Source organism: Mus caroli, chromosome 4 (assembly GCF_900094665.2).
Source record: "Mus caroli chromosome 4, CAROLI_EIJ_v1.1, whole genome shotgun sequence".
Taxonomy (NCBI): domain Eukaryota; kingdom Metazoa; phylum Chordata; class Mammalia; order Rodentia; family Muridae; genus Mus; species Mus caroli.
Genome location: NC_034573.1, coordinates 19274957 through 19281712, shown reverse-complemented (window position 1 = coordinate 19281712; position 6756 = coordinate 19274957).

The window sequence follows — 6756 nt, the reverse complement described above, 5'->3', positions numbered from 1 at the left end:
TTTCCCCCTTGATCACTAATTGAGAAAATGCCTTACAGTTGGATCTCATGGAGGCATTTCCTCAACTGAAGCTCCCTTTTCTGTGAGTACTCCAGCTGTGTCAAGTTCACACAAAACCAGCCAGTACACTGGTGTTAGATATTCTTGCTGTCTCTGGCTGGAGCTTGTTCCTTCTCTGAGTCTGTAAGCCTGTGTCAGCACTCCTGGGAGACCAACTCTCTCCTGGCAAGAAGAGTGCACATAGGGCTGCAGATGTAGGCCTGTAAGAGCCTGTAAGAGCTCTGCTGCTTCTGTGGCCATCCTGAGTGGAACAACCTTAGAGAGTCACCAGAGTGTTGGTCTCCCCTGAGTCCTAGTGTCAGAGTACTCCCTGGAGGTAAGCTCTCCTCTGGCAGGTAAATTGCACAGAGGAATGAGGATCAGTCCCACCTCCTGGCTGCAGATGTAGGCCCATAGGAGCCGACCCTAGCTGCTCTTCTGTCTGTGACCCGTGGGCTCTTGAGTGTGTTTAACTCTTACAATATAAGCAAAGTATGCCCTTCACAGTGCTTCCATTCAGAATCAAGATACTTTTTTTGGGGTAATATTTATCACACAAAGTTGCTGTTATTTGTTTGTATGCTTTGTCCTCTCACAGAATTATGAATTCCCAATAGAAAATCTTATTTTTCTCTATAATCCCAGAGTGTATCACTGAGAGAATAATAATGAGGGCATAATGGGTTGAAGACAAAATAAACAACCATATCTTTGTGAATTTTGATGAGAGAATTTTAGGTACTTTAAGGCTATTAGAACTTTATACTTATCAAGGTACTATGGTTTGAATATCATCTCTGTGAAAATTCCAAAGCCATAACAACAGTGGGGAGAAGTGAGATCTTTAAGTGCTGACCTTAATGAAGACTTTTTCAACAATGGATTAAGCAATGTATTAAGGCCCTCCACAAGGGATGGTGTGTTCCTCCTAGGGACATGAGTTTATCCCACTCTGCTGTCTGTTCTGTGCCGGCTTGCTTGTCCTGTTTCCATATAAGACTTCATAGAGTTGTCAACAGCTTTCAGAATTGAGCAAAGTTTGATTCAGTTTTTATAATTTGCCCAAATGACTGTTTTTGTTATACCAGGAGAAAAAGGCATGGAGCTTAAGAACAATGCATATTTTAATTTTGGAAATTTGTATGTAGTGGAAAATATTATAAGCTTATGTATTTCTTACCCCTTGTCTTTCTATTTAAGGTTCTAAAGTTCTGATATCATATTTTGGTGTTTGTATTTGATTTAGAACTTTGAATGATTCTCTGATATGCAAATTAAGACTTAAATATGCTGTCATCATTGTACTCATATAAAGAATGATACAGAGTTTGGGACTTGCGATTTGATAGATTATACTTCTAATATCAAGTATATGAAAAGCTGACTGCCAATCTCTGCTTTTATAGAACTTGTGCCAAATTACTTCCTTAAGATCCTGAAAGAATGAAGCTCAAAATACCAGTTTTGAACATTGCTATAATACTTTGTCATAATTCTAAAAATTTATAATCTATATTTCTACAAAGAAGAAAATAGTTTTTCTTTTTTCCATGTTACCCTGATTTTGCTTTTTAAGTAGAGGATTTTTTGAGAGAACTATGAAATAAAAGATATTGTGTGCTCATTGTAGGTAGGGCAGGCTGAAGACTTGCATTTTTAAAAACATGTATTTTATTTTTGAGAAGTTTATATATCACTATTGTATTTATGTTAGTTTCACAACATTCTCCTTCTGTTTCACCTTACCACCCACTTTTATCTTGGCATCTTCCTCTATAATTATGACTGTCATATACACATATCACAGGCAAAGATAATATTACTACAAGAGCACACTCTTTGTTTTCCTAGTATTAACAGTTTAGTCATTTTACCATCAGTTATGATCATATGAATTGAACCATATTAGACTGAAGAGTATAGAGTAAAAACAAAAATGGGTAACTAACAGAAAGAGGAATCTTGATCTTTAAAGAGCTTGCAGGAAAGATATAAAAACAATATACCCAGACTATGATACAGACAGAGGAGGTTGCCTGCTGCTGCCACCGCCATAGCATTTTATATTGTCAAAATTTCATTTGAAGACTATCACTAAAACATTGCTATATTGAATTTGCTTACTTAATGTCTTTACTGTGATAGAACCATGCTTGCCTGCTCCACATGGCTTGTTTTAGGATCCCAGTGGGAATTAAGAATTCTAGCCCTCTGTCCCTCCTGTATCCAGGTTTGGCTGAAGACAGCACATCTCTTTCAGTTGAGGTTGCAGACTGCATTGACTAGGTTTTCTTGGCTCAGAGAGGTTATGTACCATTTCTGAGCCAATTCTATGACCAGAGAAATGAGCTACTTCAGGTTTAAGTTATGTACCTCATTATTAGAATCACTTGTGGGTTAATGTCAACAAGAAGCACAGTTGCAGAGAACAACTGTGTGTGATCACACCCAAAAAGTTAAGAATTTCTACAATTTCCTAAATGACCAAAAAGGAAAATGGAAAATGCAATAAATTGATTCTATGAAGAGTTTATAGTCACTGTTAAAATAAGACAAATTATGGAAATAAAGAAAATACACTTTGGTCTAAAAGTACTGACAAGAAAATCTTAGAATAGACATGCTTTAAGGGGGAAAGAAACTTTTCTGGGTATGTTGAGGTTTCTTAATTTTATTTGTTATACTGTGGAAATAAGTAGACCAAAAACTTCTATAATAGACAAGCTCAAGTCCATAGAAGCAAGGTAACATAGAAACAATGTTTTTCAATATTTGTCTATGTAGTAGATACTACAGTAAGGATACTATGTGGATATGAATATATGTATATAATGTATATGTATATGTGCGTAATCCATGTATGCATATATATGTATCTATATATCTATGTATCAATCTTATCTATCTTATCTATCTATCTATCTATCTATCTATCTATTTATCTATCTATCATCTACCTACCTATCTGTTATTTATTACTTTGGCTTACAGGCTGCCCAGCTAGATCAGTGATGTCTGTTAGCTGACAGAAAGTCCAAGAACCCAATAGTTGTTCAATCAGATGCCTTAATTGCCATTAAGTATACATTGAAATCTCAAAGAAGTAAGCTTTAATACCAGTGAGGAAATGGACTTTCCATCAAGATTGAGAGCAAGCATACATAGGTTGCCAGAAGAGCATGTGGCCCAGATTAAAGGTGGATTTTTCCAACCTTAAAAGATCTAGACTTACTTTATGTCTTCTCATTTCAAATAATTCAGTCAAGAAAAATCCTTCACATGTGTGCCTGCCACTAGCATTTTAGTTAATTTTAGATGTAGTTAAGTTGACAACCAAGAGCAACCATCACAGTATCTCTTCACATTAGGACAACAGATGGGAGAGAATGGCAGATGAGGAGCTGGGGAAGTGGTAACTAATTCTAATGATATTTGAACAAGCTATATGAATAATGACAATTCTGTAAATATGTCTGTATCTATGTATATATTTATATTAAAAGTTTAACTGGAATTACTCTACAAAGTGGGCAGTGCTCCTTCCAGAAGCCACAGGTTACCAAGTAAAAAAGCCCAGGTGTATTATAACTCTCCTCAGAGCGGATTGCTCTGGTTACCCACCAGAACTTGATGGCAATACCCTATTTTTGAAGATACCACACATTGATTCCAGGACATGGAGAAATCAAGTTTGTACTGATTAGGAAGCTTCCTTGATGTTCACTAGCTCTCATAGTGCTAGGTATTATTGTCTAGAGTGTTGGGGGATGTGGGGACAACATCAACAGTCTTACCCAATTGTGAACCCTATGAGCTACATACAGTAATGACTCATGTGGCAAGATGTGCCTGTAAGTGTGATAGTGGTACAAATGTTATGGTGCTAACACATTGATTTATGACCAGATTTAAGGCCTACTCCACAGTTTCATATGCCCCTGTGCCTGGATGTACATAATTGTAATTTAAAGTCTGGTCAATTTCTTAGGTAGCACTGCAGTTATATTTTGATATCATATCTTGATTATTAATGAAGTGATTTTTATCATTATAATTAAGTGCAATCATCTATTGTGGATCTCTTAAGTTGTAAGAGATTTATTTATGCATTCTTCTACTAAATGTATGCTCATAGTCTTCTCATTTTTATGCCATCACTTTTACACATGTAACTCAGTTTCTCACTATCATTGGCTCTTTATACTAGACGTGTCCTAGTTTTAATCATCATCCTGACACAACTGAGAGTCATCCAGGGAAAGATTCTCACAAGGCATTGTCTAGATCAGCTTGGCTATGGTCCTGTCTGCTGGATATTTTCTTTGTTACCTTTAGTGACAGGAAAGAGACAGACTTAGCATGACTTTGGGGCCATAGACTATTCAAGAACACAGGAAGCTAGTTGAGTGCTGAAGAGACCAGTGTTCATGCCCTTTCTGATCTTGATTATGGATGTGACATGACTGGCTGTCCTAAGCTTCTGCCTCTAAGACTTCCTTGCAGTGACAGACTATGATCTAAAATCAAGAGTTAAGATAACCCCCATTTTTGGGTATTTTAACACAACCAAATAACAAACTAAAAACTCTAGGCTTTAATAACATTGAAGGACTGGAGAGATGGCTTAGCAATTAATAAGGCCAAAATTTCGTTCGAAGAACACAGATCAGGCAGCTCACAACCACCTATAACTCTAGCCCCAGTATAACTGATTTTCTCTTCTGGTCTCTGTTGGTTCACACTCACACAACCCCCTTCCCCTACATATAGTTTAAATTTGATTCTTTGGAATTATAGTATGATTACATCATTTCCCCCTTGGATATGGTTCTGTATATTGGATACTTTCCTGGAAAAGTTTTTCTATATACCTCTCCTTATTCTTTTTGCAAACTCATGTCCTCCTTTTCATTAATTGTTATGCACAGACAGACTGAGACACACACACACACATGCACACACACAAATGAACTTCATGTTTTGTTATTGTTTAATTTGGGGGTATTTTTAGTCTTTTTTATTTTAAGGACAGGAAACAACATGAAGTTTGGTGGTTAGGATCTGGGGGAAAGGAAAGAATATAATCTAAATATATTGTATGGACTAAATTAAAAATAAATAGCCAGATTGCCAACCATCTTAACCCCAGGTGTTTGTCATTTATCCTTTTAAGCCTCAAATTATTAAGATCTTTAATCTGATCCCAACATCCCACAGACAAAGGATGATCCATTTTAACCAGAGAGAAAAGAGCAGGAAATCAAATATTCTTGTGTGGATGATCCCCATGCCTGGCATTTGATTTGATAAACGTTAGGATTCTCTTTCATTTGAGAATCTCCTTGTGTGATAAATGATGAGTGCAAAAGTAAGCACCATTTCCTTCCCCCTTTTCTCTCTCACTGCCACCCAGGAAGGATGACCTAAGGTCTAGCACGAGTGCATGTATTCCCCTCCATAAACATCACATCTAATAGGAGGATGTTCCAAACTGTATTTGCTTGCTACTGCAACTGGTACAGCAAATTAATTTTTCTGAGGTGATTGGCCCTAGCCTGAATTTCTCCTCAGCTGCCTCTATCAAATAGAGGGAGAGTGTTTTCCATTGCTGTGAGGTTAATAGCATTTTCTGATTCTAATCTAGGCTCTGGAAAATTGTCATTTAAAAAAATTAATCAATAATACTTATTTTTCCAGCAGTATGTCAAACAAGGCAGAATCTACCACAGCAGACATTTCTGTCACTAACTGTACTATCAGTGCGTATTCCTACATGACAAAAGTCAATAAATTCACCATGCTTGCAGGAACACCATTTGTTCTGGATTTTAATTCACTCATGTGTTAAACTCAGCCTGGAAGACTCAATGGGCAAAGGCATTAAATTACCCCGAAGCAAATATTTTCAGGAAAAGCTTTAAATATCTGTTCATATCTGTATCCTCTCTTTTATCCCTCAAGACACTGGACAAATGCTTTCTGGAGACAATTTATTTGCACAGTCATGGGATAAATTACCAATTAATGTATTTGTTTCTAACATGGTCTGTAGGTCACATCAAACTATATCTATTTAAGTAAAATGAGGAGGGTTTTGAGTATTAAATCAGGTAATCATAAAATAAGATAAAATAAAATGCATAAACATGATAAATAGCAGACACTAATAATAATGAGCTATATTAATTACTACTTCCCTTACATGAAAGAACAATTACAGATTATAATTATGGCTATGAATAGGACAATATTAAGCACAAACTTTTCTACCACTAGTCCCACAATTCTTTAATAGAAATATAAATTAATTTTATAAGGAGAACTAAACTGTCAAGAAATAAAGACAATTTTTATATGTATTTTTTTAATTATTTTTATTACATATTTTCCTCAATTACATTTCCAATGCTATCCCAAGAGTCCCCCATACCCTCCCCCCCACTTCCCTACCCACCCATTCCCTTTTTTTGGCCCTGGCTTTCCCCTGTACAGGAGCATATAAAGTTTGCAAGTCCAGTGGGCCTCTCTTTCCAGTGATGAACGACTAGGCCATTTTTTGATACATGTGCAGCTAGAGTCAAGACTTCCAGGGTACTGGATGGTTCATAATGTTGCACCTACAGGGTTGCAGATCCCTTTAGCTCCTTGGATACTTTCTCTAGCTCCTCCATTGGGGGCCCTGTGATCCATCCAATAGCTGACTGTGAGCATCCACTT